A 22,500-nucleotide genomic window follows, 5' to 3' on the forward strand; every position below is an offset into this window, starting at 1 on the left:
TGTGGCTTCCTAACCATGGCAACTCTTCTCAATGGACAGAGGAGCTCGGGACAGAGGGGCGGGAGCTCGGGACAGAGGGGCGGGAGCTCGGGACAGAGGGGCGGTAGCTCGGGACAGAGGGGCAGGGGCTCTGGCGCCTCTGGGCTGAGGGGTTCTGGCACCTCTGGGCTGAGGGGCTCTGGCGCCTCTGGGCTGAGGGGTTCTGGCACCTCTGGGCTGAGGGGCTCTGCCGCCTCTGGGCTGAGGGGCTCTGCCGCCTCTGGGCTGAGGGGCTCTGCCGCCTCTGGGCTGAGGGGCTCTGGCGCCTCTGGGCTGAGGGGCTCTGGCGCCTCTGGGCTGAGGGGCTCTGCCGCCTCTGGGCTGAGGGGCTCTGGCGCCTCTGGGCTGAGGGGTTCTGGCACCTCTGGGCTGAGGGGCTCTGCCGCCTCTGGGCTGAGCGGCTCCGGCAGCAGCGCCGGACAGACGGGGGGCTCCGGCAGCAGCGCTGGACAGGCAGGGGGCTCCGGCAGCAGCGCCGGACAGGCGGGTGACTCCGGCAGCAGCGCCGGACAGGCGGGAGACTCCTTCAGGAGGCTTGGTGTTAGGAGGAGGCACCTGAAGGACCGGGCTGTGGGGGAGCACTGGAGCTCTGGTGCGCAACCTTGGCACCACTTCCCCAGGCTGGACAACTACTCTAGCCCGGACCCTCCAGAGTGCAGGCACAGGTTGAACCGGGCTGTGGGTAAATCTAGTGCTTACTACACGCACCTCTCCCTTAGGCTCCACTCCCACATTTGCCCGACACGAGTGGAGCGCAGGCAGAGGACGCACTGCACCCTCCCAGCGCCCCGGACACACAGCACGCAGAACCGGCGCAGGATACCCTGGACCAAAACTGCGCACCGGCGACCAGACACGCTGAGCAGGCACCATATGCCCTGGCTCGATGCCCACACTCGCATGGCACTTTCGGGGGGCTGCCCTATAGCGCACCGGGCTATGGGCACGTACTGGCGACACCGTGTGCTTAACCGCATAATACGGTGCCTGACCAGTAATGCGCTGCTTATAATAAGCACGAGGAGTGAGCTCAGGTCTGCTACCTGGCTTAGTACCACACCTCGTCTGCCCCGCCCCAAAATTTTAATAAATACAAAACAAAGGAAATAAAGGTCAGAACGTGACACATAGAGGAGATAGAGACATAGAAGAGATAGAGAGACATAGAGGAGATAGAGAGAGACATAGAGAAGATAGATAGAGGAGATAGAGATGAATAAGGCCATAAGCGAACAATACAATTCTCATCCAGAAGAGGCGCTCCTAGTGGCCGGGGACGTAAATGCAGGCAAACTTACCTCGACTAACCTGTATCTCCGCACATAGACTTGGTACCGGAAACCCCAGTATAAAGCATCTTTATTCTTATTTTATTGTGTTACTTATTATTATAACTTTTTTATTTTTTAGTAAATATTTTCTAAACTCTACTTTCTTAAAACTGCATTGTTGGATAAGGCCACAAGCATTTAGCTAGGTATTGCTAAGCTACAAGACTGTTTTGCAAGCACAGACTGGAATATGTTCTGGGATTCTTCCGATGGCATTGAGGAGGACACCACGTCAGTCACTGGCTTCATCAGTAAATGCATCGATGACGTCATCCCCGCAGTGACCGTACATACCTTCCCCAACCAGAAGCCATGGAACACAGGCAACATCCGCAAAGTTAAAGGGTAAAGCTGCCACTTTTTAGGAGCGGGACTCTAAGAACTATCAAACAGGTAAAGCGTCAACACAGGACTAAGGCCGAATAGTACGACACCACTACACCACGACACCACTACACCGCTACAGCGGCTCCGACATGTGACAGGTCTTTTACTATTACAGACTACAAAGGGAAGGACAGCCGAGAGCTGCCCAGTGACACGAACCTATCAGACGAGCTAAATTACTTCTATGCTCGCTTCAAGGCAAGTAATACTGAAACACGCATGAGAGCATCAGCTGTTCCGGACGACTGTGTGATCACGCTCTCCGCAGCCGATGTGAGTAAGACTATTCAACAGGTCACCATTCACAAGGCCGCAGGGCCAGACGGATTACCATGACGTCTAGCATGCGCTGACCAACTGCCAAGTGTCTTCACTGACATTTTCAACCTCTCCCTGTCAGAGTCTGTAATACCAACATGTTTCAAGCAGACCACCATAGTCCCTGTGGCCAAGAACACTAAGCTAACCTGCCTAAATGACTACAGACCCTTAGCACTCACGTCTGTATCCATGAAGTGCTTGGAAAGGCTGGTCATGGCTCACATAAACACCATTATCCCAGAAACCCTAGACCCACTCCAATGTACATACCGCCCCAACAGATCCACACTGCCTTTTTACACCTGTACAAAAGGAATACCTACAGTATATGAGAATGCTATTCATTGACAACAGCTCAGCGTTCAACACCATAGTGCCCTCAAAGCTCATCACTAAGCTAAAGACCCTGGGACTAAACACCTCCCTCTGCAACTGGATCCTGGACTTCTTGATGTGCTGCCCCCATGTGGTACTCCCTGTTCACTCATGACTGCACGGCCAGGCACAACTCCAACACCATCATCAAGTTTGCCGACGACACAACAGTGGTTGGACTGATCACTGACAAAGACGAGACAGCCTATAGGGAGATGGCCAGAGACCTGACCATGTGGTGCAAGGACAACAACCTCTCCCTCAAAATTAGCAAGACAAAGGAGATAATTGTGGACTACAGGAAAAGGAGGACCGAGCACGTCCCCATTCTCATCGATGGGGCTGCAGTGGAGCAGGTTGAGAGCTTCAAGTTCCTTGGCGTCCACATCACCAACAAACTAACAATGTCCAAGCACACCAAGACAGTCGTGAAGAGGGCACGTCAAAACCTATTCCCCCTCAGGAGACTGAAAAGATTTGGCATTGGTCCTCAGTTCCTCAAAAGGTTCTACAGTTGTACCATCGAGAGCATCCTGACGGATTGCATCACTGCCTGGCATGGCAACTGCTCGGCCTCCGACGCAAGGCACTATATAGGGTAGTGCGAACGGCTCAGTACATCACTGGCGCCAAGCTTCCTGCCATCCAGGACCTCTATACCAGGCGGTGTGAGAGGAAGGCCCTAAAAATTGTCAAAGACTCCAGCCACCCTAGTCAAAGACTGTTCTCTCTGCTACCGCACGGCAAGCGGTACCGGGGCGCCAAGACTAGGTCCAAGAGGCTTCTAAACAGCTTCTATAGAGAGGAAGACATAGAGGAGATAGAGAGGAAGACATCGAGGAGATAGAGAGGAAGACATAGATGAGATAGATAGGCGATAGAGAGGAAGACAGAGGAGACAGAGAGGAGATAGAGAGGAAGACATAGAGGAGATAGAGATGAAGACATATCGTAGATAGAGAGGAAGACATAGAGGAGAGAGAGAGGAAGACAGAGGAGACAGAGAGGAAGACATAGAGGAGATAGAGAGGAAGACAGAGGAGACAGAGAGGATATAGAGAGGAAGATATAGAGGGGACAGAGAGGAGATAGAGAGGAAGAGATAGAGGAGACAGAGAGGAGATAGAGATGAAGACAGAGGAGACAGAGAGGAGATAGAGAGGAAGACAGAGGAGACAGAGAGAATATAGAGAGAAAGACAGAGGAGACAGAGGAGTTAGCGAGGAAGATATAGAGGAGACAGAGAGGAGATAGAGAGGAAGACATAGAGGAGATAGAGAGGAAGACAGAGGAGACAGAGGAGTTAGCGAGGAAGATATAGAGGAGACAGAGAGGAGATAGAGAGGAAGACATAGAGGAGATAGAGAGGAAGACATATAGTAGATAGAGAGGAAGACATAGAGGAGATAGAGAGGAAGACAAAGGAGACAAAGAGGAAGACATAGGGGAGATAGAGAGGAGATATAGAGGAAGACATAGAGGAGATAGAGAGGAGATAGAGAGGAAGACAGAGGAGACAGAGAGGAGATCGAGAGGAAGATATAGAGGAGACAGAGAGGAGATAGAGAGGAAGACATAGAGGAGACAGAGGAGATAGAGATGAAGACAGAGGAGACAGAGAGGAGATAGAGAGGAAGACAGAGGAGACAGAGAGGAGATAGAGAGGAAGACATAGAGGAGACAGAGAGGAGATAGAGAGGAGACAGAGAGAGGAGATAGAGAGGAAGACATAGAGGAGATAGAGAGGAAGACATAGAGGAGATAGAGATGAAGACATATAGTAGATAGAGAGGAAGACATAGAGGAGAGAGAGAGTAAGACAAAGGAGACAAAGAGGAAGACATAGGGGAGATAGAGAGGAGATAGAGAGGAAGACATAGAGGAGATAGAGAGCAGATAGAGAGGAAGACAGAGGAGACAGAGAGGAAATAGAGAGGAAGACAGAGGAGACAGAGAGGATATAGAGAGGAAGATATAGAGGAGACAGAGAGGAGATAGAGAGGAAGAGATAGAGGAGACAGAGAGGAGATCGAGATGAAGACAGAGGAGACAGAGAGCAGATAGAGAGGAAGACATCGAGGAGATAGAGAGGAAGACATAGATGAGATAGATAGGCGATAGAGAGGAAGACAGAGGAGACAGAGAGGAGATAGAGAGGAAGACATAGAGGAGATAGAGATGGAGACATATCGTAGATAGAGAGGAAGACATAGAGGAGAGAGAGAGGAAGACAGAGGAGACAGAGAGGAAGACATAGAGGAGAGAGAGAGGAAGACAGAGGAGACAGAGAGGATATAGAGAGGAAGATATAGAGGGGACAGAGAGGAGATAGAGAGGAAGAGATAGAGGAGACAGAGAGGAGATAGAGAGGAAGACAGAGGAGACAGAGAGGATATAGAGAGAAAGACAGAGGAGACAGAGGAGTTAGCGAGGAAGATATAGAGGAGACAGAGAGGAGATAGAGAGGAAGACATAGAGGAGATAGAGAGGAAGACAGAGGAGACAGAGGAGTTAGCGAGGAAGATATAGAGGAGACAGAGAGGAGATAGAGAGGAAGACATAGAGGAGATAGAGAGGAAGACATAGAGGAGATAGAGATGAAGACATATAGTAGATAGAGAGGAAGACATAGAGGAGATAGAGAGGAAGACAAAGGAGACAAAGAGGAAGACAGGGGAGATAGAGAGGAGATAGAGAGGAAGACATAGAGGAGATAGAGAGCAGATAGAGAGGAAGACAGAGGAGACAGAGAGGAAATAGAGAGGAAGACATAGAGGAGACAGAGAGGAGATAGAGAGGAGACAGAGAGGAGATAGAGAGGAAGACATAGAGGAGATAGAGAGGAAGACATAGAGGAGATAGAGATGAAGACATATAGTAGATAGAGAGGAAGACATAGAGGAGAGAGAGAGGAAGACAAAGGAGACAAAGAGGAAGACATAGGGGAGATAGAGAGGAGATAGAGAGGAAGACATAGAGGAGATAGAGAGCAGATAGAGAGGAAGACAGAGGAGACAGAGAGGAAATAGAGAGGAAGACAGAGGAGACAGAGAGGATATAGAGAGGAAGATATAGAGGAGACAGAGAGGAGATAGAGAGGAAGAGATAGAGGAGACAGAGAGGAGATCGAGATGAAGACAGAGGAGACAGAGAGCAGATAGAGAGGAAGACATCGAGGAGATAGAGAGGAAGACATAGATGAGATAGATAGGCGATAGAGAGGAAGACAGAGGAGACAGAGAGGAGATATAGAGGAAGACATAGAGGAGATAGAGATGGAGACATATCGTAGATAGAGAGGAAGATATAGAGGAGAGAGAGAGGAAGACAGAGGAGACAGAGAGGAAGACATAGAGGAGAGAGAGAGGAAGACAGAGGAGACAGAGAGGATATAGAGAGGAAGATATAGAGGGGACAGAGAGGAGATAGAGAGGAAGAGATAGAGGAGACAGAGAGGAGATAGAGAGGAAGACAGAGGAGACAGAGAGGATATAGAGAGAAAGACAGAGGAGACAGAGGAGTTAGCGAGGAAGATATAGAGGAGACAGAGAGGAGATAGAGAGGAAGACATAGAGGAGATAGAGAGGAAGACAGAGGAGACAGAGGAGTTAGCGAGGAAGATATAGAGGAGACAGAGAGGAGATAGAGAGGAAGACATAGAGGAGATAGAGAGGAAGACATAGAGGAGATAGAGATGAAGACATATAGTAGATAGAGAGGAAGACATAGAGGAGATAGAGAGGAAGACAAAGGAGACAAAGAGGAAGACATAGGGGAGATAGAGAGGAGATATAGAGGAAGACATAGAGGAGATAGAGAGGAGATAGAGAGGAAGACAGAGGAGACAGAGAGGAGATCCAGAGGAAGATATAGAGGAGACAGAGAGGAGATAGAGAGGAAGACATAGAGGAGACAGAGGAGATAGAGATGAAGACAGAGGAGACAGAGAGGAGATAGAGAGGAAGACATAGAGGAGACAGAGAGGAGATAGAGAGGAGACAGAGAGGAGATAGAGAGGAAGACATAGAGGAGAGAGAGGAAGACAAAGGAGACAAAGAGGAAGACATAGGGGAGATAGAGAGGAAGACATAGAGGAGATAGAGAGCAGATAGAGAGGAAGACAGAGGAGACAGAGAGGAAATAGAGAGGAAGACAGAGGAGACAGAGAGGATATAGAGAGGAAGATATAGAGGAGACAGAGAGGAGATAGAGAGGAATAGATAGAGGAGACAGAGAGGAGATAGAGATGAAGACAGAGGAGACAGAGAGCAGATAGAGAGGAAGACAGAGGAGACAGAGAGGAGATAGAGAGGAAGACATAGAGGAGATAGAGAGGAAGACATCGAGGAGATAGAGAGGAAGACATATAGTAGATAGCGAGGAAGACATAGAGGAGAGAGAGAGGAAGACAGAGGAGACAGAGAGGAGATAGAGAGGGAGACAGAGGAGACAGAGAGGAAGACATAGAGGAGATAGAGAGACGAGATAGAGAGGAAGACAGAGGAGACAGAGGAGTTAGCGAGGAAGATATAGAGGAGACAGAGTCGATAGAGAGGAAGACATAGAGGAGACAGAGAGGAGATAGAGAGGAAGACATAGAGGAGATAGAGAGGAAGACATAGAGGAGATAGAGATGAAGACATGTAGTAGATAGAGAGGAAGACATAGAGGAGAGAGAGAGGAAGACAAAGGAGACAAAGAGGAAGACATGGGGGAGATAGAGAGGAGATAGGGAGGAAGACATATAGTAGATAGAGAGGAAGACATAGAGGAGACAGAGAGGAAGACAAAGGAGACAAAGAGGAAGACATAGGGGAGATAGAGAGGAGATATAGAGGAAGACATAGAGGAGATAGAGAGGAGATAGAGAGGAAGACAGAGGAGACAGAGAGGAGATCGAGAGGAAGATATAGAGGAGACAGAGAGGAGATAGAGAGGAAGACATAGAGGAGAGAGAGGAAGACAAAGGAGACAAAGAGGAAGACATAGGGGAGATAGAGAGGAAGACATAGAGGAGATAGAGAGCAGATAGAGAGGAAGACAGAGGAGACAGAGAGGAAATAGAGAGGAAGACAGAGGAGACAGAGAGGATATAGAGAGGAAGATATAGAGGAGACAGAGAGGAGATAGAGAGGAATAGATAGAGGAGACAGAGAGGAGATAGAGATGAAGACAGAGGAGACAGAGAGCAGATAGAGAGGAAGACAGAGGAGACAGAGAGGAGATAGAGAGGAAGACATAGAGGAGATAGAGAGGAAGACATAGATGAGATAGATAGGCGATAGAGAGGAAGACAGAGGAGACAGAGAGGAGATAGAGAGGAAGACATAGAGGAGATAGAGATGGAGACATATCGTAGATAGAGAGGAAGACATAGAGGAGAGAGAGAGGAAGACAGAGGAGACAGAGAGGAAGACATAGAGGAGAGAGAGAGGAAGACAGAGGAGACAGAGAGGATATAGACAGGAAGATATAGAGGGGACAGAGAGGAGATAGAGAGGAAGAGATAGAGGAGACAGAGAGGAGATAGAGAGGAAGACAGAGGAGACAGAGGAGTTAGCGAGGAAGATATAGAGGAGACAGAGAGGAGATAGAGAGGAAGACATAGAGGAGATAGAGAGGAAGACAGAGGAGACAGAGGAGTTAGCGAGGAAGATATAGAGGAGACAGAGAGGAGATAGAGAGGAAGACATAGAGGAGATAGAGAGGAAGACATAGAGGAGATAGAGATGAAGACATATAGTAGATAGAGAGGAAGACATAGAGGAGATAGAGAGGAAGACAAAGGAGACAAAGAGGAAGACATAGGGGAGATAGAGAGGAGATATAGAGGAAGACATAGAGGAGATAGAGAGGAGATAGAGAGGAAGACAGAGGAGACAGAGAGGAGATCGAGAGGAAGACATAGAGGAGACAGAGAGGAGATAGAGAGGAGACAGAGAGGAGATAGAGAGGAAGACATAGAGGAGAGAGAGGAAGACAAAGGAGACAAAGAGGAAGACATAGGGGAGATAGAGAGGAAGACATAGAGGAGATAGAGAGCAGATAGAGAGGAAGACAGAGGAGACAGAGAGGAAATAGAGAGGAAGACAGAGGAGACAGAGAGGATATAGAGAGGACGATATAGAGGAGACAGAGAGGAGATAGAGAGGAATAGATAGAGGAGACAGAGAGGAGATAGAGATGAAGACAGAGGAGACAGAGAGCAGATAGAGAGGAAGACAGAGGAGACAGAGAGGAGATAGAGAGGAAGACATAGAGGAGATAGAGAGGAAGACATCGAGGAGATAGAGAGGAAGACATATAGTAGATAGCGAGGAAGACATAGAGGAGAGAGAGAGGAAGACAGAGGAGACAGAGGAGTTAGCGAGGAAGATATAGAGGAGACAGAGAGGAGATAGAGAGGAAGACATAGAGGAGATAGAGAGGAAGACATATAGTAGATAGAGAGGAAGACATAGAGGAGATAGAGAGGAAGACAAAGGAGACAAAGAGGAAGACATAGGGGAGATAGAGAGGAGATATAGAGGAAGACATAGAGGAGATAGAGAGGAGATAGAGAGGAAGACAGAGGAGACAGAGAGGAGATCGAGAGGAAGATATAGAGGAGACAGAGAGGAGATAGAGAGGAAGACATAGAGGAGACAGAGGAGATAGAGATGAAGACAGAGGAGACAGAGAGGAGATAGAGAGGAAGACAGAGGAGACAGAGAGGAGATAGAGAGGAAGACATAGAGGAGACAGAGAGGAGATAGAGAGGAGACAGAGAGGAGATAGAGAGGAAGACATAGAGGAGATAGAGAGGAAGACATAGAGGAGATAGAGATGAAGACATATAGTAGATAGAGAGGAAGACATAGAGGAGAGAGAGAGGAAGACAAAGGAGACAAAGAGGAAGACATAGGGGAGATAGAGAGGAGATAGAGAGGAAGACATAGAGGAGATAGAGAGCAGATAGAGAGGAAGACAGAGGAGACAGAGAGGAAATAGAGAGGAAGACAGAGGAGACAGAGAGGATATAGAGAGGAAGATATAGAGGAGACAGAGAGGAGATAGAGAGGAAGAGATAGAGGAGACAGAGAGGAGATCGAGATGAAGACAGAGGAGACAGAGAGCAGATAGAGAGGAAGACATCGAGGAGATAGAGAGGAAGACATAGATGAGATAGATAGGCGATAGAGAGGAAGACAGAGGAGACAGAGAGGAGATAGAGAGGAAGACATAGAGGAGATAGAGATGGAGACATATCGTAGATAGAGAGGAAGACATAGAGGAGAGAGAGAGGAAGACAGAGGAGACAGAGAGGAAGACATAGAGGAGAGAGAGAGGAAGACAGAGGAGACAGAGAGGATATAGAGAGGAAGATATAGAGGGGACAGAGAGGAGATAGAGAGGAAGAGATAGAGGAGACAGAGAGGAGATAGAGAGGAAGACAGAGGAGACAGAGAGGATATAGAGAGAAAGACAGAGGAGACAGAGGAGTTAGCGAGGAAGATATAGAGGAGACAGAGAGGAGATAGAGAGGAAGACATAGAGGAGATAGAGAGGAAGACAGAGGAGACAGAGGAGTTAGCGAGGAAGATATAGAGGAGACAGAGAGGAGATAGAGAGGAAGACATAGAGGAGATAGAGAGGAAGACATAGAGGAGATAGAGATGAAGACATATAGTAGATAGAGAGGAAGACATAGAGGAGATAGAGAGGAAGACAAAGGAGACAAAGAGGAAGACAGGGGAGATAGAGAGGAGATAGAGAGGAAGACATAGAGGAGATAGAGAGCAGATAGAGAGGAAGACAGAGGAGACAGAGAGGAAATAGAGAGGAAGACATAGAGGAGATAGAGAGGAGATAGAGAGGAGACAGAGAGGAGATAGAGAGGAAGACATAGAGGAGATAGAGAGGAAGACATAGAGGAGATAGAGATGAAGACATATAGTAGATAGAGAGGAAGACATAGAGGAGAGAGAGAGGAAGACAAAGGAGACAAAGAGGAAGACATAGGGGAGATAGAGAGGAGATAGAGAGGAAGACATAGAGGAGATAGAGAGCAGATAGAGAGGAAGACAGAGGAGACAGAGAGGAAATAGAGAGGAAGACAGAGGAGACAGAGAGGATATAGAGAGGAAGATATAGAGGAGACAGAGAGGAGATAGAGAGGAAGAGATAGAGGAGACAGAGAGGAGATCGAGATGAAGACAGAGGAGACAGAGAGCAGATAGAGAGGAAGACATCGAGGAGATAGAGAGGAAGACATAGATGAGATAGATAGGCGATAGAGAGGAAGACAGAGGAGACAGAGAGGAGATATAGAGGAAGACATAGAGGAGATAGAGATGGAGACATATCGTAGATAGAGAGGAAGATATAGAGAGAGAGAGAGGAAGACAGAGGAGACAGAGAGGAAGACATAGAGGAGAGAGAGAGGAAGACAGAGGAGACAGAGAGGATATAGAGAGGAAGATATAGAGGGGACAGAGAGGAGATAGAGAGGAAGAGATAGAGGAGACAGAGAGGAGATAGAGAGGAAGACAGAGGAGACAGAGAGGAGATAGAGAGAAAGACAGAGGAGACAGAGGAGTTAGCGAGGAAGATATAGAGGAGACAGAGAGGAGATAGAGAGGAAGACATAGAGGAGATAGAGAGGAAGACATAGAGGAGATAGAGATGAAGACATATAGTAGATAGAGAGGAAGACATAGAGGAGATAGAGAGGAAGACAAAGGAGACAAAGAGGAAGACATAGGGGAGATAGAGAGGAGATATAGAGGAAGACATAGAGGAGATAGAGAGGAGATAGAGAGGAAGACAGAGGAGACAGAGAGGAGATCCAGAGGAAGATATAGAGGAGACAGAGAGGAGATAGAGAGGAAGACATAGAGGAGACAGAGGAGATAGAGATGAAGACAGAGGAGACAGAGAGGAGATAGAGAGGAAGACATAGAGGAGACAGAGAGGAGATAGAGAGGAGACAGAGAGGAGATAGAGAGGAAGACATAGAGGAGAGAGAGGAAGACAAAGGAGACAAAGAGGAAGACATAGGGGGAGATAGAGAGGAAGACATAGAGGAGATAGAGAGCAGATAGAGAGGAAGACAGAGGAGACAGAGAGGAAATAGAGAGGAAGACAGAGGAGACAGAGAGGATATAGAGAGGAAGATATAGAGGAGACAGAGAGGAGATAGAGAGGAATAGATAGAGGAGACAGAGAGGAGATAGAGATGAAGACAGAGGAGACAGAGAGCAGATAGAGAGGAAGACAGAGGAGACAGAGAGGAGATAGAGAGGAAGACATAGAGGAGATAGAGAGGAAGACATCGAGGAGATAGAGAGGAAGACATATAGTAGATAGCGAGGAAGACATAGAGGAGAGAGAGAGGAAGACAGAGGAGACAGAGAGGAGATAGAGAGGGAGACAGAGGAGACAGAGAGGAAGACATAGAGGAGATAGAGAGACGAGATAGAGAGGAAGACAGAGGAGACAGAGGAGTTAGCGAGGAAGATATAGAGGAGACAGAGTCGATAGAGAGGAAGACATAGAGGAGACAGAGAGGAGATAGAGAGGAAGACATAGAGGAGATAGAGAGGAAGACATAGAGGAGATAGAGATGAAGACATGTAGTAGATAGAGAGGAAGACATAGAGGAGAGAGAGAGGAAGACAAAGGAGACAAAGAGGAAGACATGGGGGAGATAGAGAGGAGATAGGGAGGAAGACATATAGTAGATAGAGAGGAAGACATAGAGGAGACAGAGAGGAAGACAAAGGAGACAAAGAGGAAGACATAGGGGAGATAGAGAGGAGATATAGAGGAAGACATAGAGGAGATAGAGAGGAGATAGAGAGGAAGACAGAGGAGACAGAGAGGAGATCGAGAGGAAGATATAGAGGAGACAGAGAGGAGATAGAGAGGAAGACATAGAGGAGAGGGAGGAAGACAAAGGAGACAAAGAGGAAGACATAGGGGAGATAGAGAGGAAGACATAGAGGAGATAGAGAGCAGATAGAGAGGAAGACAGAGGAGACAGAGAGGAAATAGAGAGGAAGACAGAGGAGACAGAGAGGATATAGAGAGGAAGATATAGAGGAGACAGAGAGGAGATAGAGAGGAATAGATAGAGGAGACAGAGAGGAGATAGAGATGAAGACAGAGGAGACAGAGAGCAGATAGAGAGGAAGACAGAGGAGACAGAGAGGAGATAGAGAGGAAGACATAGAGGAGATAGAGAGGAAGACATAGATGAGATAGATAGGCGATAGAGAGGAAGACAGAGGAGACAGAGAGGAGATAGAGAGGAAGACATCGAGGAGATAGAGATGGAGACATATCGTAGATAGAGAGGAAGACATAGAGGAGAGAGAGAGGAAGACAGAGGAGACAGAGAGGAAGACATAGAGGAGAGAGAGAGGAAGACAGAGGAGACAGAGAGGATATAGAGAGGAAGATATAGAGGGGACAGAGAGGAGATAGAGAGGAAGAGATAGAGGAGACAGAGAGGAGATAGAGAGGAAGACAGAGGAGACAGAGGAGTTAGCGAGGAAGATATAGAGGAGACAGAGAGGAGATAGAGAGGAAGACATAGAGGAGATAGAGAGGAAGACAGAGGAGACAGAGGAGTTAGCGAGGAAGATATAGAGGAGACAGAGAGGAGATAGAGAGGAAGACATAGAGGAGATAGAGAGGAAGACATAGAGGAGATAGAGATGAAGACATATAGTAGATAGAGAGGAAGACATAGAGGAGATAGAGAGGAAGACAAAGGAGACAAAGAGGAAGACATAGGGGAGATAGAGAGGAGATATAGAGGAAGACATAGAGGAGATAGAGAGGAGATAGAGAGGAAGACAGAGGAGACAGAGAGGAGATCGAGAGGAAGACATAGAGGAGACAGAGAGGAGATAGAGAGGAGACAGAGAGGAGATAGAGAGGAAGACATAGAGGAGAGAGAGGAAGACAAAGGAGACAAAGAGGAAGACATAGGGGAGATAGAGAGGAAGACATAGAGGAGATAGAGAGCAGATAGAGAGGAAGACAGAGGAGACAGAGAGGAAATAGAGAGGAAGACAGAGGAGACAGAGAGGATATAGAGAGGACGATATAGAGGAGACAGAGAGGAGATAGAGAGGAATAGATAGAGGAGACAGAGAGGAGATAGAGATGAAGACAGAGGAGACAGAGAGCAGATAGAGAGGAAGACAGAGGAGACAGAGAGGAGATAGAGAGGAAGACATAGAGGAGATAGAGAGGAAGACATCGAGGAGATAGAGAGGAAGACATATAGTAGATAGCGAGGAAGACATAGAGGAGAGAGAGAGGAAGACAGAGGAGACAGAGAGGAGATAGAGAGGGAGACAGAGGAGACAGAGAGGAAGACATAGAGGAGATAGAGAGACGAGATAGAGAGGAAGACAGAGGAGACAGAGGAGTTAGCGAGGAAGATATAGAGGAGACAGAGTCGATAGAGAGGAAGACATAGAGGAGACAGAGAGGAGATAGAGAGGAAGACATAGAGGAGATAGAGAGGAAGACATAGAGGAGATAGAGATGAAGACATGTAGTAGATAGAGAGGAAGACATAGAGAGGAGAGAGAGGAAGACAAAGGAGACAAAGAGGAAGACATGGGGGAGATAGAGAGGAGATAGAGAGGAAGACATATAGTAGATAGAGAGGAAGACATAGAGGAGACAGAGAGGAAGACAAAGGAGACAAAGAGGAAGACATAGGGGAGATAAAGAGGAGATATAGAGGAAGACATAGAGGAGATAGAGAGGAGATAGAGAGGAAGACAGAGGAGACAGAGAGGAGATCGAGAGGAAGATATAGAGGAGACAGAGAGGAGATAGAGAGGAAGACATAGAGGAGACAGAGGAGATAGAGATGAAGACAGAGGAGACAGAGAGGAGATAGAGAGGAAGACAGAGGAGACAGAGAGGAGATAGAGAGGAAGACATAGAGGAGACAGAGAGGAGATAGAGAGGAGACAGAGAGGAGATAGAGAGGAAGACATAGAGGAGATAGAGAGGAAGACATAGAGGAGATAGAGATGAAGACATATAGTAGATAGAGAGGAAGACATAGAGGAGAGAGAGAGGAAGACAAAGGAGACAAAGAGGAAGACATAGGGGAGATAGAGAGGAGATAGAGAGGAAGACATAGAGGAGATAGAGAGCAGATAGAGAGGAAGACAGAGGAGACAGAGAGGAAATAGAGAGGAAGACAGAGGAGACAGAGAGGATATAGAGAGGAAGATATAGAGGAGACAGAGAGGAGATAGAGAGGAAGAGATAGAGGAGACAGAGAGGAGATAGAGATGAAGACAGAGGAGACAGAGAGCAGATAGAGAGGAAGACATCGAGGAGATAGAGAGGAAGACATAGATGAGATAGATAGGCGATAGAGAGGAAGACAGAGGAGACAGAGAGGAGATAGAGAGGAAGACATAGAGGAGATAGAGATGGAGACATATCGTAGATAGAGAGGAAGACATAGAGGAGAGAGAGAGGAAGACAGAGGAGACAGAGAGGAAGACATAGAGGAGATAGAGAGGAAGACAGAGGAGACAGAGAGGATATAGAGAGGAAGATATAGAGGGGACAGAGAGGAGATAGAGAGGAAGAGATAGAGGAGACAGAGAGGAGATAGAGATGAAGACAGAGGAGACAGAGAGGAGATAGAGAGGAAGACAGAGGAGACAGAGAGGATATAGAGAGAAAGACAGAGGAGACAGAGGAGTTAGCGAGGAAGATAAAGAGGAGACAGAGAGGAGATAGAGAGGAAGACATAGAGGAGATAGAGAGGAAGACAGAGGAGACAGAGGAGTTAGCGAGGAAGATATAGAGGAGACAGAGAGGAGATAGAGAGGAAGACATAGAGGAGATAGAGAGGAAGACATAGAGGAGATAGAGATGAAGACATATAGTAGATAGAGAGGAAGACATAGAGGAGATAGAGAGGAAGACAAAGGAGACAAAGAGGAAGACATAGGGGAGATAGAGAGGAGATAGAGAGGAAGACATAGAGGAGATAGAGAGGAGATAGAGAGGAAGACAGAGGAGACAGAGGAGATAGAGATGAAGACAGAGGAGACAGAGAGGAGATAGAGAGCAAGACATAGAGGAGATAGAGAGGAAGACATAGAGGAGATAGAGATGAAGACATGTAGTAGATAGAGAGGAAGACATAGAGGAGAGAGAGAGGAAGACAAAGGAGACAAAGAGGAAGACATGGGGGAGATAGAGAGGAGATAGGGAGGAAGACATATAGTAGATAGAGAGGAAGACATAGAGGAGACAGAGAGGAAGACAAAGGAGACAAAGAGGAAGACATAGGGGAGATAGAGAGGAGCTATAGAGGAAGACATAGAGGAGATAGAGAGGAGATAGAGAGGAAGACAGAGGAGACAGAGAGGAGATCGAGAGGAAGATATAGAGGAGACAGAGAGGAGATAGAGAGGAAGACATAGAGGAGAGAGAGGAAGACAAAGGAGACAAAGAGGAAGACATAGGGGAGATAGAGAGGAAGACATAGAGGAGATAGAGAGCAGATAGAGAGGAAGACAGAGGAGACAGAGAGGAAATAGAGAGGAAGACAGAGGAGACAGAGAGGATATAGAGAGGAAGATATAGAGGAGACAGAGAGGAGATAGAGAGGAATAGATAGAGGAGACAGAGAGGAGATAGAGAGGAAGACATAGAGGAGATAGAGAGGAAGACAGAGGAGACAGAGGAGATAGAGATGAAGACAGAGGAGACAGAGAGGAGATAGAGAGCAAGACATAGAGGAGACAGAGAGGAGATAGAGAGGAGACAGAGAGGAGATAGAGAGGAGATAGAGAGGAAGACATAGAGGAGACAGAGAGGAGATAGAGAGGAGACAGAGAGGAGACAGAGAGGAGATAGAGAGGAAGACATAGAGGAGATAGAGAGGAAGACAGAGGAGACAGAGGAGTTAGCGAGGAAGATATAGAGGAGACAGAGAGGAGATAGAGAGGAAGACATAGAGGAGATAGAGAGGAGATAGAGAGGAAGACAGAGGAGACAGAGGAGATAGAGATGAAGACAGAGGAGACAGAGAGGAGATAGAGAGCAAGACATAGAGGAGACAGAGAGGAGATAGAGAGGAGACAGAGAGGAGATAGAGAGGAAGACATAGAGGAGATAGAGAGGAAGACATAGAGGAGATAGAGATGAAGACATATAGTAGATAGAGAGGAAGACATAGAGGAGAGAGAGAGGAAGACAAAGGAGACAAAGAGGAAGACATAGGGGAGATAGAGAGGAGATAGAGAGGAAGACATAGAGGAGATAGAGAGCAGATAGAGAGGAAGACAGAGGAGACAGAGAGGAAATAGAGAGGAAGACAGAGGAGACAGAGAGGATATAGAGAGGAAGATATAGAGGAGACAGAGAGGAGATAGAGAGGAAGAGATAGAGGAGACAGAGAGGAGATAGAGATGAAGACAGAGGAGACAGAGAGCAGATAGAGAGGAAGACATCGAGGAGATAGAGAGGAAGACATAGATGAGATAGATAGGCGATAGAGAGGAAGACAGAGGAGACAGAGAGGAGATAGAGAGGAAGACATAGAGGAGATAGAGATGGAGACATATCGTAGATAGAGAGGAAGACATAGAGGAGAGAGAGAGGAAGACAGAGGAGACAGAGAGGAAGACATAGAGGAGATAGAGAGGAAGACAGAGGAGACAGAGAGGATATAGAGAGGAAGATATAGAGGGGACAGAGAGGAGATAGAGAGGAAGAGATAGAGGAGACAGAGAGGAGATAGAGATGAAGACAGAGGAGACAGAGAGGAGATAGAGAGGAAGACAGAGGAGACAGAGAGGATATAGAGGAAAGACAGAGGAGACAGAGGAGTTAGCGAGGAAGATATAGAGGAGACAGAGAGGAGATAGAGAGGAAGACATAGAGGAGATAGAGAGGAAGACAGAGGAGACAGAGGAGTTAGCGAGGAAGATATAGAGGAGACAGAGAGGAGATAGAGAGGAAGACATAGAGGAGATAGAGAGGAAGACATAGAGGAGATAGAGATGAAGACATATAGTAGATAGAGAGGAAGACATAGAGGAGATAGAGAGGAAGACAAAGGAGACAAAGAGGAAGACATAGGGGAGATAGAGAGGAGATAGAGAGGAAGACATAGAGGAGATAGAGAGGAGATAGAGAGGAAGACAGAGGAGACAGAGGAGATAGAGATGAAGACAGAGGAGACAGAGAGGAGATAGAGAGCAAGACATAGAGGAGATAGAGAGGAAGACATAGAGGAGATAGAGATGAAGACATGTAGTAGATAGAGAGGAAGACATAGAGGAGAGAGAGGAAGACAAAGGAGACAAAGAGGAAGACATGGGGGAGATAGAGAGGAGATAGGGAGGAAGACATATAGTAGATAGAGAGGAAGACATAGAGGAGACAGAGAGGAAGACAAAGGAGACAAAGAGGAAGACATAGGGGAGATAGAGAGGAGCTATAGAGGAAGACATAGAGGAGATAGAGAGGAGATAGAGAGGAAGACAGAGGAGACAGAGAGGAGATCGAGAGGAAGATATAGAGGAGACGGAGAGGAGATAGAGAGGAAGACATAGAGGAGAGAGAGGAAGACAAAGGAGACAAAGAGGAAGACATAGGGGAGATAGAGAGGAAGACATAGAGGAGATAGAGAGCAGATAGAGAGGAAGACAGAGGAGACAGAGAGGAAATAGAGAGGAAGACAGAGGAGACAGAGAGGATATAGAGAGGAAGATATAGAGGAGACAGAGAGGAGATAGAGAGGAATAGATAGAGGAGACAGAGAGGAGATAGAGATGAAGACAGAGGAGACAAAGAGCAGATAGAGAGGAAGACAGAGGAGACAGAGAGGAGATAGAGAGGAAGACATAGAGGAGATAGAGAGGAAGACATCGAGGAGATAGAGAGGAAGACATATAGTAGATAGCGAGGACGACATAGAGGAGAGAGAGAGGAAGACAGAGGAGACAGAGAGGAGATAGAGAGGGAGACAGAGGAGACAGAGAGGAAGACATAGAGGAGATAGAGAGGAGATAGAGAGGAAGACAGAGGAGAGAGAGGAGTTAGCGAGGAAGATATAGAGGAGACAGAGTCGATAGAGAGGAAGACATAGAGGAGACAGAGAGGAGATAGAGAGGAAGACATAGAGGAGATGGAGAGGAAGACATAGAGGAGATAGAGATGAAGACATGTAGTAGATAGAGAGGAAGACATAGAGGAGAGAGAGAGGAAGACAAAGGAGACAAAGAGGAAGACATGGGGGAGATAGAGAGGAGATAGAGAGGAAGACATATAGTAGATAGAGAGGAAGACATAGAGGAGACAGAGAGGAAGACAAAGGAGACAAAGAGGAAGACATAGGGGAGATAGAGAGGAGATATAGAGGAAGACATAGAGGAGATAGAGAGGAGATAGAGAGGAAGACAGAGGAGACAGAGAGGAGATCGAGAGGAAGATATAGAGGAGACAGAGAGGAGATAGAGAGGAAGACATAGAGGAGACAGAGGAGATAGAGATGAAGACAGAGGAGACAGAGAGGAGATAGAGAGGAAGACAGAGGAGACAGAGAGGAGATAGAGAGGAAGACATAGAGGAGACAGAGAGGAGATAGAGAGGAGACAGAGAGGAGATAGAGAGGAAGACATAGAGGAGATAGAGAGGAAGACATAGAGGAGATAGAGATGAAGACATATAGTAGATAGAGAGGAAGACATAGAGGAGAGAGAGAGGAAGACAAAGGAGACAAAGAGGAAGACATAGGGGAGATAGAGAGGAGATAGAGAGGAAGACATAGAGGAGATAGAGAGCAGATAGAGAGGAAGACAGAGGAGACAGAGAGGAAATAGAGAGGAAGACAGAGGAGACAGAGAGGATATAGAGAGGAAGATATAGAGGAGACAGAGAGGAGATAGAGAGGAAGAGATAGAGGAGACAGAGAGGAGATAGAGATGAAGACAGAGGAGACAGAGAGCAGATAGAGAGGAAGACATCGAGGAGATAGAGAGGAAGACATAGATGAGATAGATAGGCGATAGAGAGGAAGACAGAGGAGACAGAGAGGAGATAGAGAGGAAGACATAGAGGAGATAGAGATGGAGACATATCGTAGATAGAGAGGAAGACATAGAGGAGAGAGAGAGGAAGACAGAGGAGACAGAGAGGAAGACATAGAGGAGATAGAGAGGAAGACAGAGGAGACAGAGAGGATATAGAGAGGAAGATATAGAGGGGACAGAGAGGAGATAGAGAGGATGAGATAGAGGAGACAGAGAGGAGATAGAGATGAAGACAGAGGAGACAGAGAGGAGATAGAGAGGAAGACAGAGGAGACAGACAGGATATAGAGAGAAAGACAGAGGAGACAGAGGAGTTAGCGAGGAAGATATAGAGGAGACAGAGAGGAGATAGAGAGGAAGACATAGAGGAGATAGAGAGGAAGACAGAGGAGACAGAGGAGTTAGCGAGGAAGATATAGAGGAGACAGAGAGGAGATAGAGAGGAAGACATAGAGGAGATAGAGAGGAGATAGAGAGGAAGACAGAGGAGACAGAGGAGATAGAGATGAAGACAGAGGAGACAGAGAGGAGATAGAGAGCAAGACATAGAGGAGACAGAGAGGAGATAGAGAGGAGACAGAGAGGAGATAGAGAGGAAGACATAGAGGAGATAGAGAGGAAGACATAGAGGAGATAGAGATGAAGACATATAGTAGATAGAGAGGAAGACATAGAGGAGAGAGAGAGGAAGACAAAGGAGACAAAGAGGAAGACATAGGGGAGATAGAGAGGAGATAGAGAGGAAGACATAGAGGAGATAGAGAGCAGATAGAGAGGAAGACAGAGGAGACAGAGAGGAAATAGAGAGGAAGACAGAGGAGACAGAGAGGATATAGAGAGGAAGATATAGAGGAGACAGAGAGGAGATAGAGAGGAATAGATAGAGGAGACAGAGAGGAGATAGAGATGAAGACAGAGGAGACAAAGAGCAGATAGAGAGGAAGACAGAGGAGACAGAGAGGAGATAGAGAGGAAGACATAGAGGAGATAGAGAGGAAGACATCGAGGAGATAGAGAGGAAGACATATAGTAGATAGCGAGGACGACATAGAGGAGAGAGAGAGGAAGACAGAGGAGACAGAGAGGAGATAGAGAGGGAGACAGAGGAGACAGAGAGGAAGACATAGAGGAGATAGAGAGGAGATAGAGAGGAAGACAGAGGAGACAGAGGAGTTAGCGAGGAAGATATAGAGGAGACAGAGTCGATAGAGAGGAAGACATAGAGGAGACAGAGAGGAGATAGAGAGGAAGACATAGAGGAGATGGAGAGGAAGACATAGAGGAGATAGAGATGAAGACATGTAGTAGATAGAGAGGAAGACATAGAGGAGAGAGAGAGGAAGACAAAGGAGACAAAGAGGAAGACATGGGGGAGATAGAGAGGAGATAGAGAGGAAGACATATAGTAGATAGAGAGGAAGACATAGAGGAGACAGAGAGGAAGACAAAGGAGACAAAGAGGAAGACATAGGGGAGATAGAGAGGAGATATAGAGGAAGACATAGAGGAGATAGAGAGGAGATAGAGAGGAAGACAGAGGAGACAGAGAGGAGATCGAGAGGAAGATATAGAGGAGACAGAGAGGAGATAGAGAGGAAGACATAGAGGAGACAGAGGAGATAGAGATGAAGACAGAGGAGACAGAGAGGAGATAGAGAGGAAGACAGAGGAGACAGAGAGGAGATAGAGAGGAAGACATAGAGGAGACAGAGAGGAGATAGAGAGGAGACAGAGAGGAGATAGAGAGGAAGACATAGAGGAGATAGAGAGGAAGACATAGAGGAGATAGAGATGAAGACATATAGTAGATAGAGAGGAAGACATAGAGGAGAGAGAGAGGAAGACAAAGGAGACAAAGAGGAAGACATAGGGGAGATAGAGAGGAGATAGAGAGGAAGACATAGAGGAGATAGAGAGCAGATAGAGAGGAAGACAGAGGAGACAGAGAGGAAATAGAGAGGAAGACAGAGGAGACAGAGAGGATATAGAGAGGAAGATATAGAGGAGACAGAGAGGAGATAGAGAGGAAGAGATAGAGGAGACAGAGAGGAGATAGAGATGAAGACAGAGGAGACAGAGAGCAGATAGAGAGGAAGACATCGAGGAGATAGAGAGGAAGACATAGATGAGATAGATAGGCGATAGAGAGGAAGACAGAGGAGACAGAGAGGAGATAGAGAGGAAGACATAGAGGAGATAGAGATGGAGACATATCGTAGATAGAGAGGAAGACATAGAGGGAGAGAGAGGAAGACAGAGGAGACAGAGAGGAAGACATAGAGGAGATAGAGAGGAAGACAGAGGAGACAGAGAGGATATAGAGAGGAAGATATAGAGGGGACAGAGAGGAGATAGAGAGGATGAGATAGAGGAGACAGAGAGGAGATAGAGATGAAGACAGAGGAGACAGAGAGGAGATAGAGAGGAAGACAGAGGAGACAGACAGGATATAGAGAGAAAGACAGAGGAGACAGAGGAGTTAGCGAGGAAGATATAGAGGAGACAGAGAGGAGATAGAGAGGAAGACATAGAGGAGATAGAGAGGAAGACAGAGGAGACAGAGGAGTTAGCGAGGAAGATATAGAGGAGACAGAGAGGAGATAGAGAGGAAGACATAGAGGAGATAGAGAGGAGATAGAGAGGAAGACAGAGGAGACAGAGGAGATAGAGATGAAGACAGAGGAGACAGAGAGGAGATAGAGAGCAAGACATAGAGGAGACAGAGAGGAGATAGAGAGGAGACAGAGAGGAGATAGAGAGGAAGACATAGAGGAGATAGAGAGGAAGACATAGAGGAGATAGAGATGAAGACATATAGTAGATAGAGAGGAAGACATAGAGGAGAGAGAGGAAGACAAAGGAGACAAAGAGGAAGACATAGGGGAGATAGAGAGGAGATAGAGAGGAAGACATAGAGGAGATAGAGAGCAGATAGAGAGGAAGACAGAGGAGACAGAGAGGAAATAGAG

The 22,500-nt window shown here is 47.0% G+C and overlaps 1 pseudogene; it reads left to right on the top strand.

Annotated features, from left to right (window-relative positions):
- Nucleotides 1-1,560: 1,560 nt before the first annotated feature.
- The window catches only part of LOC135527639 (trichohyalin-like), a 27,723-nt pseudogene continuing 6,783 nt past the window's right edge, over nucleotides 1,561-22,500 (top strand).

Source organism: Oncorhynchus masou, chromosome 33 (genome assembly GCF_036934945.1).
Source record: "Oncorhynchus masou masou isolate Uvic2021 chromosome 33, UVic_Omas_1.1, whole genome shotgun sequence".
NCBI lineage: Eukaryota > Metazoa > Chordata > Actinopteri > Salmoniformes > Salmonidae > Oncorhynchus > Oncorhynchus masou.